The sequence below is a fragment of the Hyaena hyaena genome, unplaced genomic scaffold, assembly GCF_003009895.1.
Source record: "Hyaena hyaena isolate Hyena2069 unplaced genomic scaffold, ASM300989v1 scaffold_241, whole genome shotgun sequence".
Lineage (NCBI taxonomy): Eukaryota > Metazoa > Chordata > Mammalia > Carnivora > Hyaenidae > Hyaena > Hyaena hyaena.
This window is the reverse complement of record NW_024080875.1, coordinates 1,283,069-1,294,323: the sequence shown is the minus strand read 5'-3', so window position 1 is coordinate 1,294,323 and position 11,255 is coordinate 1,283,069. Positions and strand designations below refer to the sequence as shown.

The 11,255-nt window shown below is 39.7% G+C and overlaps 1 protein-coding gene and 1 pseudogene across 1 annotated transcript in view; both read left to right on the top strand.

Moving 5' to 3' along the window:
* Positions 1–6,018: 6,018 nt before the first annotated feature.
* Positions 6,019–8,193, top strand: LOC120239973 (annotated as a pseudogene).
* An 879-nt stretch (positions 8,194–9,072) lies between these two features.
* Positions 9,073–11,255, top strand: part of IL31RA (interleukin 31 receptor A) — a 59,001-nt gene continuing 56,818 nt past the window's right edge. Inside the window, exon 1 of the mRNA XM_039244541.1 lies at positions 9,073–9,127. The gene's annotated coding sequence lies outside the window, so the exon portion shown is untranslated. The remainder of the gene's footprint in view (positions 9,128–11,255) is intronic.

The window sequence follows — 11,255 nt, the reverse complement described above, 5'->3', positions numbered from 1 at the left end:
AAATAAATACAACATTTCGTTAATTATACTGGTATTAAAAAAGAAAAAGAAAAGAGAAAAGAATTTTAAACAAAGCTCCTAGTTAATACTTGGGCAGCTGAGCCATAGACTCTACTTTGAAAAGTCAAGTTCTAGAGCACATTAACTAGTTCTCAGCTAAAAGTAACACAATGAGAGAAGAAAGCATGACTATTATCTGTGTACATCTTTTTATTTATAATGGTTTAGATGTAATGATATGGAAAAACCATTTGGTATTTGTGAGACATGTTTTAGTTATATGAAAATGCAAATAATGTTTTCCATTTATGGGTCTTAAACATTTTTGAAGAATAATTAATGAGATAAATTCATGAAGGGCTTGTAGAGTTTCCCAGAAAGCACAATACTCCATTAGCTCTTGGCATGATAACATAATGGATCCATTTGTAAGAGTTCCTTGGAAAGTTGTATGATTCTATTATATGTCAGAAAAATAGACTTCAAAAACCCACCTGATTTTTCAGTTTTTCTTAAGTTTTTTGTTTTATTTCTAGTATAGTTAACATACAGTGTTATGTGTACAACATAGTGTATGTACACTTTCAGGTGTACACTATAGTGATTCAACAGTTCTATACATTACTCAGTGCTCATCATGATAGTATACTCTTAATCCCCTTCACGTATATCACCCAACCCCTCACCCACCTCCCCTCTGGGTAATCATTAATTTTTTTTCTCTGTAGTTGGGAGTCTGTTTCTGGGTTTGTTTCTCCTTCATTCCTTCCCCCCCCCCCCCCCGCCTTTGTTTGTTTGGTTTTTAAGTTCTACATTTGAGTGAGATCATATGATATTTGTCTTTCTCTGACTGGCTGAATGAGCTCAACATTATACTCCCTTAGCTCCATCCATATTGATGCAAATGGCAAGGTTTCATCCTTTTCATGGCTGGATTGTATTCCATTTGTGTGTGTGTGTGACATTGTCTTTATTCATTCACCTATCAAGCTTCCATAGTTTAGCTGTTGTGAATAATGTGGCAGGCAATAAATATAGGGGTGCATCTATCCCTTTGAATTATCTTTTTTGTATTTTTTGGGTAAATACCCAGTGCCATTACTGGATCATAGGATATTTCCATTTTTAACTTTTTGAGGAAACTCCATACTATTTTCTACAGTGGTTGTACCAGTTCACTTCCACCGAGAGTATATGAGGGTTCCTGTTTCTCTACATCCTCTCCAGCACTTGTTGTTTCTTGTGTTTTTTGTTTTATCCATTTTGAAAGGTGTGAGATACTTCATGTAGTTTTGATTTTTATTTCCTGATCATGAGTGATAAGAAGTATCTTTTCATGTGTCCATTGACCTTCTATATATCTTTGAAGAAATACATGTTCATGTCTTCTGCCCACTTTTTAATTGGATTATCTGCTTTTTTGAATGTTAACTTTGCTAAGTTCTTTATATGTTTTGAATACTAACCCTTTATTAGAAATGTCATTTGCAAATACCTTCTCCCATTCAGTGGGTTTTGTTGATTGTTGCCTTCAGTGTGCACAGGCTTTTTATTTTGATGAAGTCCCAGTAGTTTATTTTTGCACTTGGTTTCCTTGCCTCAGGAGGCAACTCATGTCAGAGAAATAACTATTTGAGTTCTTTTTTAGAATTTGTATAGTTTCAGGTCTCATATTTAGGTCCTTCCTTAATCCATTTTTGAATTTATTTTTGTGTAAAGTGTAAGAATGTGGTCCAGTTTCATTCTTTTGCATATAGCTGTCCAGTTTTCCCAGCACCATCTGTTGAAGAGGTTGTCTTTTTCCCATTGCATATTCTTGCCTCCTTTGTCAAAGATTAATTGGCCATATAAACATGGGTTTAATTTTGACCTCTCTGTTCCATTCCTTTGATCTATGTGCCTATTTTTGTGCCAGTACCAAAATACTTTGATTTCAGGTGCCTGGGTGGCTCATTCGGTTAAATGTCCGACTTTGGCTTAGGTAACGATATCACTGTTCATGGGTTTGAGCCCCGCGTTGGGCTCTGTGCTGACAGCTAGCTCAGAACCTGGAGCCTGTTTCAGATTCTGTATCTTCCTCTCTCTCTGACCCTCCCCTGCTCACGCTGTCTCTATCTCTCTCTCAGAAATAATTAAAAAAAAAAAAAACATTAAAAAAACTATTAAAATTTAAAAAAAACAAAAAAAAACCAAAATACTTTGATTTTTCCAGTTTTGTAATTTAACTTGAAACCTGGAACTGTGATGTCTCCAGCTTTGTTTTTCTTTTCAAAATTCATAAATGAACTTTAAGTATCTGGATTGGTACTAATTATGGTCCATTCTTTGTAAAATGGAATAGTCATTTAAATTCTTGTTTGTAGTTTAGATGAGGAGCCTAGATGAGAAAATCTGCCAGAAATTCTTACAGTTTTAATAGAGTTAATTTACAGATTGCTGTGTTATTATCTCCTGCTATAATTATTAAAACAGGAAGATGGAGAAAATCAAGAGTTTAGTTAACAGTAGTGGAAACAGAAACTTCCCTTTGACTGTGCCTAGAGGATATTCCTTGATTTTACACTATAGTTATTTTCTCTTGAAATAATAAAGAACTGAAGTCTTCAGATGAGCGTCACAGAAATATGAGGATATTTTTCACCAGTTAGCCTCTGAGAATAAGAATGTTTCATTTTCAGCTGTGTAGGACCCATGGTGCCAATCAGTTACCTTGTCCTCAGCAGGACCTGGTCCCTACTGCCTTCTTCCCATTAGGTAAATGTCGCTGCTGTCCTTAGATCCTTTACTTAGCAGATGGCTATTTCTTCTATTTTAGTGGGGGAAATTGAGGCTGTTAGGTGGAAAGAACTAATCTACAAATACATTCATTCAAGCCCATTCTATCTATCTATCTATCTGTCTGTCTGTCTGTCTGTCTATTTGAGAGAGAGAATGAGGGTGCCAGTGGGGGAGGGGGAGAGAGAATCTGAAGTGGACTCTGTACTGACAGCAGAGAGCCTGATGAGGGGCTCGAACTCAAGAACCGTGAGATCATGACTTGAGCCAAAGTCAGGTGTTTAAGCAACTGAGCCACCCAGTTTCTCCAATTCAAGACCTTTCTTATTCTGAGAGGACAAAAACACAAACACTCTCCCTTCCATCCCACCATATCCTTTTTCCCACAGTGTTCATATCAGACTTAAGCTTCTTTCAAGGACATGCTGCTTCCTCACTTACTGTGCACCCCTTCTGTTGGATCCACTCCTTGCTGTGAAAACCTCATTGTAGCTGGCTCCAAGAGTACTCTTTAAAAAAAAAAAAAAAAAATTGGAGTGGTGCGTGGTTGGCTCAGTCGTTTAAGCATCTGACTTTGGCTCAGGTCATGATCTCGTGGTTCGTGGGTTCAAGCGCCACATTGGGCTCTGTGCTAACAGCTCAGAGCCTGGAGCCTGCTTCAGATTCTGTGTCTCCCTCTCTCTCTACCCCTCCCCCACTGGCGCCCTCATTCTCTCTCTCTACCCCTCCCTGTCTGGGTACCTCTATTTAGGTAGGGGCAAGGCTCGATTAAAACTAGAACAGCTCTTCTCCAACAAATGTCATGCAAGCCTCATTTTTAAAAGTAAAAAATGTAAAATTATAATATATTTAACCTAGTGTACTTAAAATGTTATTACAACATATAATCAGTAGAAAAGTTAGTAATGAGAATTTTATTATCATTTTGTATTGTCTTCAAAATCTGGTGTGTATAGTACAGTTCATATCAGTTTGGAATTGGACCTCGCCTGCTCAATAGCCACCTATAGTTAGTGGCTTCCACATAGGACCTACTACCATCCTTGGCACGTACTATATACTAATAGATGTTCAGAGACTGAAGGAATTGAACATATAAGATATATGGCATATAAGATATAGAGACCTAATCCAAGGCAGAAGGGACCACAAGACCTAACCTGCAGAGAGAGGGTTAGTAGAACTCTTCTTGTTTTAGTCTCTGGATCATTTGATACTCTTTTTCCATCCTCTCCCCTGATGTGAATATCTAGTCTGGAGCCTGGAACTATCAATGTGGTAGTTATAAAAGAAAGCTTAATTGCTTTCTGTTGAGCAAGGTTTTTATTGGTAAAGTTTCCCACCTGTTAACCTTTTCTTTCCTTAACAGCTTACACTTTGAGATTACCCATTTGTTTAATTATTACCATTTTATTTCAACCTCCTTATATATTTTTTAAAACCAAGTTACTCCCAGGTATCATTGTTAAATTAGGGATCAATTTGGTTGCAAGGAACAAAAACGGATTCAATGTACTTAGCAGCAGAATATTGGAGTGACATAGCAGGTAATATTATGGACATCCACAGGCAGAGAATTTACTGGAGTTTCATGTGTTCTATGCAAGCAACTGGGAACTCTTGGCTTTTCTTCACTGTCTTCTTAATTTTCTTGCATGTCTAGAACCTATCTGGCAGCACTCACAACCTGAGCCTCATTGTCCAACCACAATCTAGATGATTCAGTCCCACATTCCTAGATGAAAGAATGTGATGGGTTAGCCTTGCTTGTTCATCCCATGTAATTTGGGATAGAGGGGTATGTTCATTTTCTTGGGCTCTCTAACAAATTACCACAAACTTGCTGGCTAAAAACAGGCATTTATTCTCTCACAGTTCTGGAAGCCCAAAGTCCAAAATCAAGGTACCCATGGGATTGATTCCTTCTGGAGGCTCTGGGGAGAATCTGTACCATGCCTCTCTCCTTGCTTCTGGTGGTTCTGCCAGTCCTTGGCTTCCTTGACTTGCACACATCACTCTGATCTCTGGTTTCCTAATCACATAGCTTTCCTCTGTGTCTCTGTGTTTTCTGTCTCTCACAAGGACACGAGTCATTGGCTTTAGGACCTACACTAACCTAGGATGATCACATCTAGAGATCTGTACCTTAATTACATCTGCCAAGACCCTTACTCCAAATAAGATCATATTCTTACAATCTGGTTAGAGCTGTCTTCTGGAGGTCCAGCATTCAACCTACTTCAGGAAGTATAATGATGGTATACCAGTATGGCTTCTAGAATCTATCCCAGGTGCCAGCAAATGTCTGGCTATTACACTTCTCTACAAAGAATATTTATAATTTTGTACATTTACTTCCAAGTATCATGTTCCACTAAAATGCCCTTTTATTTATTTTCTGGGATCTACTTACGGTGGAATTAATAACTCCCTTTTGCCATTTTTCATAGCACTTTGTACACAGCTCTTTGGCAGCCCTTGCCATATTAGTTTATAGCATGTCTCTTTTACCACTTAAATTGTGAGCTTTTTGTTTTAATTTTTAATTTTTATTTTTAAAGAGGGTGCACAAGTGGGGGAGGGGCAGAGAGAGGGAGACAGAATCCGAACCAGGTTCTCTGCATCACAGAGCCTGATGCAGGACTCGAACTCATGAACCATGAGATCATGATTCCAAGTTGCTCTCCACACTAATCTTCTCTGTTGCACAGATGTTATTTCTGGTAATTCTGTTTTCTTTTATTTAAAAACAATTTTTTAACGTTTATTTTTTGAGAGAGAACATGAGCAGGGGAGGGTCAGAGAGAGGGAGATACAGAATCTGAAGGAGGCTCTAGGCTCTGAGCTAGCTGTCAGCACAGAGCCCAACACGGGGCTCAAACCCATGAGCTGTGAGATCATGACCAGAGCCGAAGTTGGAAGCCCAATCGATTGAACCACCCAGGTGCCCCAAAGAAGTGCTATTTTTATGCGTAAATTTAGCGATGCTAGACAATATCTTATAAATGGACTTTTTAATATCTCATAATCTAGGTAAGGGACTACCTCTTTTTCTCCTTATTTCTGATAAATTCTTAGACTTAGTAAAACATTGCCTGAAGAGGCTGGGGAATGGGTTTAAAATAAAGCATGAGGCTGGAAGGCATATTTTGTTTTAAAAATAAATTGACTTGGTCTCATTGAATGTGGCGCTAGCTTTCCAGGTAGCTGATTTCTTCCCGAACCAGGCTGGGCCCACCCAGAAGCAACTATGTCTAAGGGACTTGCAGTTGGCATCGATCTTGGCACCACCTACTCCTGTGTGGGAGTCTTCCAGCACGGGAAGGTGGAAATAATTGCCAACGATCAGGGAAACCGGACCACCCCAAGTTATGTCACCTTTACTGACACCGAACGATTGATCGGTGATGCTGCAAAGAATCAAGTTGCAATGAATCCCACCAACACAGTTTTCGATGCCAAACGCCTGATTGGACGCAGATTCGACGATGCTGTTGTCCAGTCTGATATGAAGCATTGGCCTTTCATGGTGGTAAATGATGCTGGCAGGCCCAAGGTCCAAGTAGAATACAAGGGAGAGACCAAAAGTTTCTATCTAGAGGTGTCTTCTATGGTCTTGACAAAGATGAAGGAAATTGCAGAGGCTTACCTTGGCAAGACTGTTACCAATGCTGTAGTCACAGTACCTGCCTATTTTAATGACTCTCAGTGTCAGGCTACCAAAGATGCTGGAACTATTGCTGGTCTTAATGTGCTTAGGATCATCACAAGCCAACTGCTGCTGCTGTCGCTTATGGCTTAGACAAAAAGGTTGGAGCTGAAAGGAATGTGCTGATTTTTGACTTGGGAGGTGGCACTTTTGATGTGTCAATCCTCACTATTGAAGATGGGATCTTTGAGGTCAAATCTACAGCTGGAGACACCCACGTAGGGGGAGAAGACTTTGACAACCGAATGGTAAACCATTTTATTGCAGAGTTCAAGCGCAAACATAAGAAGGATATCAGCAAGAACGAGAGGGCAGTCCGTCGCCTCCGTACTGCTTGTGAGCTCGCCAAGCTCACACTTTCTTCCAGCACCCAGGCCAGTATTGACATTGATTCTCTATATGAAGGAATTGACTTCTATACCTCTATTACTCGTGCCCGGTTTGAAGAGTTGAATGCCGACCTGTTTCGTGGCACCCTGGACCCTGTAGAGAAAGCCCTTCGGGATGCCAAGCTAGACAAGTCTCAGATCCACGATATTGTCCTGGTGGGTGGTTCTACACATATCCCCAAGATCCAGAAACTTCTACAAGACTTTTTCAATGGGAAGGAACTGAATAAGAGCATCAACCCTGATGAGGCTGTTGCTTATGGTGCAGCTGTCCAGGCAGCCATCCTTTCTGGAGACAAATCTGAAAATGTTCAAGATTTGCTGCTGTTGGATGTCACTCTTCTTTCTCTTGGCATTGAGACTGCTGTTGGGGTCATGACCGTTCTCATCAAGCGCAATACTACCATTCCTACCAAACAGACCCAGACCTTCACTACTTACGCTGACAACCAGCCTGGTGTACTCATTCAGGTTTATGAAGGTGAGTGTGCCATGACCAAGGATAACAATCTACTGGGCAAGTTTGAACTCACAGGCATACCTCCTGCCCCCTGTGGCGTTCCTCAGATTGAAGTCACTTTTGATATTGATGCTAATGGCATTCTCAATGTCTCTGCTGTGGATAAGAGTACAGGGAAAGAAAACAAGATCACCATCGCAAACGACAAAGGTCGTTTGAGCAAGGAAGACATTGAGCGCATGGTCCAGGAAGCTGAGAAGTACAAATCTGAAGATGAGAATCAGCGGGACAAGGTGTCCTTCAAGAATTCCCTGGATTCCTATGCATTCAATATGAAAGCAACTGTTGAAGATGAGAAACTTCAGGGCAAGATAAATGATGAGGACACACAGAAGATTCTGGACAAGTGTAATGAAATCATCAACTGGTTGGATAAGAACCAGACTGCAGAAAAAGAAGAATTTGAACATCAGAAGGAGCTGGAGAAGGTGTGCTACCCCATCATCATGAAGCTGTACCAGAGTGCAGGAGGCATGCCTGGAGGAATGCCCGGAGGCTTCCCTGGTGGCGGTGCTCCTCCCTCTGGTGGTGCCTCCTCCGGGCCCACCATTGAGGAGGTTGATTAAGCCAACCTGAGAATAGGTCTAGCATTGTTCCACACAAAACATTTGAAGGACCCAAATTTGTAGCAAATTCCGTGGCAGTTTTAAAGGAGCTGCTATAGTTAATAAACTGGGCATTCTTGATACTTGAATATGGAATATGTGCACAGGGAAAGAAATACAACATTGCACTTTATAAGCACTGTATTGTGAAGTGGAAAATGCAATGTCTTAAATAAACTGTATTTAAAATTGGCAAAAAAAAAATTGACTTTTCTTTCCCTTTGAATCATAATCTCTTCCTTAGTCTGTTTAGTTCCTTTACGGTTTTGTCAGTTGCAAAAGAAGGTACAATGATAGCGCTCACGTGAACCCCAGAAATAATCTAATTTAACTTTTGATTTGTAGGAAACTGAGGGTCAGGCTGCCTAGGCTCAATTCTTTCCCCTATCACTAAGTTTGGACAAGTTTCTCAATTGTTTTGGCCTCAGTTTCCTCATCTGTAAAATGGAAATAAAAATACTATTGATATTTTAAGATTGTTGTGAAGATCAAAGGAGATAAATAAAGTTCTTAGTACTGTACCTGACAAATGGTAAGAGCTCTACATATTATTATAATAACCTGCTAAATAAGCAGCTTAGGTAAATAAGTGGCTTAGTTTGGGCTCCTGAGTCTCAGTTTAATATGTTTTCCTCTAGACATAAATAAGAATTATAAAGCTCTTTTCTGAGTTAGCTACTCTTCCCTTCATCTCCTTCGTGTAAAGATCATCACATGATATTTCTATTTCTCTTTTCTAGCTAAAGATATTCTCAGCATTTCACCCATTACCACATTTGTAAGGACTTCCTGAATAGAAAATTTAAAATTTAGTCTTTTCTTTTAATTGTTTATGACACTTTCAGATATTTTTCCTGTAAAGTTGAGTACTCTCACAGAAGCAGATTTTTTTCCATTTACAATAATGTACCTCACTTCCCAGCATAAATGGGTTAAGTGCCACACTGGCTTGAGCTTTGCTTAAAAGCAAAGAGAAAGCTCCCAGGCAACAAGAGAGGAAATAGTCACCCATCTCTATGTAGATAAATTCCAAATTCCACTCTCTGTCCTGACATGTGCTGTAGGGGACAGAGTACCTTTGAAGGGGATCCTTTGAACGAGCAGGACATCTTCTGGAAACCACAGAGAGGTGAGTGCCATACTCAGTCTAATAACTCAAATCCTTGCAAATTGGGCCTCTTTTTTCTATTATGTGAAGGTCTTTTTCTGCTTTCTTCAGAGAAGTTATGGGTCAGAGCCCACCACCTGAATTACTCCTTATGTAGACTGCTCTTTGATAATTCCAGGGAATCTCATCTTTTGACAGTTAATGTTTTAGTGTTTATTTTTTGAGAGAGAGAGAGCAAGCTGGGGAGGGGCAGAGAGAGAGATCCCAAGCAGGCTCTAGCCTTTCAGTGCAGAGCCCTATGTGGGGCTTAAACTCACCAACTATGAGATCATGACCTGAGTCGGACGCTTAACTGACTGAGCCAACCAGGTGCCTCTTTTAAAATGCTGGGGCAGGGGTGGAAATCATGGGGGCCAGAGGTGAAAATATGTGAATATAATGGATTTATCTTTCTGAAAACTCTAGGCTAGAGGAAATTTAGAGGAAAACTCTAGGAGCTTCAAAGGAAGATCCTTTTGTGTATTGGTATTTTGTGGCAAGAGGGCTGAGGGATAGTAAGTCACTAATAGCCACTGTTTGATTTTGGTAGAGTCTTGGCTTTGAAGTAAGACAGTCATGGGTTTAAATCCCAGCTCTGCCATTTATAAACTAAATGATTTTTGGACTTGTCACATATTATCACTGAGCCTCAACTTCCCTATCTGTAAAGTGGAGATGATAATAACTTCTCCACATGGATTTTTACTAGAACAAGATATAATTTGTGTAATACGATTACCGCGTTGGAGACTCTCCTTATGAAATTACAATTATGTTTTTGCCAATCTTGCTGCTGGTATCTCAAAATGTTCTTTGTATGAAGGCATCCTGCACCTCAAGTGGGTTTATAGATTTTGAAACTGAATGTTGATTTTTTGATACCTTTATTATTTTTACTTTTAGACACAATTGCATATAACATTAGTTTTAGGTGTACAGCATAAGTATGTGATATTTGTATATATTATGAAATGATCACCACAGTAAGTCTAGTTAACAGCCATTATACATAGTTAAGGATTTGGTGGGACTGAATGAGGCTGGACAGCTTGCTGCTTGCTTCCTCCCTTCCATTGGTAGAGTTCACGGGTTCTTAATTAAATTTACGGCCAAAGTGCTGTCCCTAGAATTTATTCCTTCTTTTCCCATCCTTTAAAAACTCAGTTTCATGCTATGCATGGTTCTTGGTACAGAATGGATATCGACATAGATAGAATGTATGAATAAATGAATGAATGGGAACACATAGTTGTACATTTTTCTACAAGTGTATTCAGATGAAACTTTGCATTCAGGATGCAGCCTTGAGTGGGAACTTTTGACACACCTTGTGTGTCTGTGTCCACATCCATGTGTGCATGTGCATGTGTGTATAGGGGGAATGTTAGAGAGTAAAACACTCACACTATTTCTTCTGCTTTGGTCATATGAGATAAAATGCAGGAAGGCAGAGATAATTTAACATGTTAGCATTTTTAGCGGAAACTGCAGAGGAAATATCTCCTCCATTGTTTCTTGTTTCTTATCTTGTCCCCAGCCACTGTGCATAGCCAGCAGTAATTCTTTGGATTTGTTTCCAGTCCTCCTTCTAACAGTAGCTGTTACTGTGTTTATACCTTTAAAGATAAGACACCACAGGTTACTTAAGTGGCATCACTGTATATTCTCAGTCCTTTCATCCAAACTGGAGTGTTCATAGTGTTGTTTGAGAATTCTGGATCTCCATTAAATGCTGCTTTCATATGAGGTCCCATAATGAGATATTGTATATTTCCAGGAAGTGACGTTTTATTGAAGGCAGTTATTCAAAGCTGCTCCTTTTTAGAAGTTCGGGCTGATGACCAGAGAATGCAGGAAATGGTTTGTTTTCCTTTGGAGCAAGGCATAATCTTTCTGAATTTTCTGTGGCCCAGTGTCTTGCATGTATCCAGAATTGCTCAGATTTAGAAAGGCTGATTTGACTTCAAGAGACTGATACGATTTAAAAATTTTTTAATGTATGTTTACTGAGAGAGAAACACAGAGCATGAGCAGGGGTGGAGCAGAGAGAGGGGAAGACACAAGAGCCTGACACGGGGTTGCAACTGACAAACTGCAATATCATGACCTG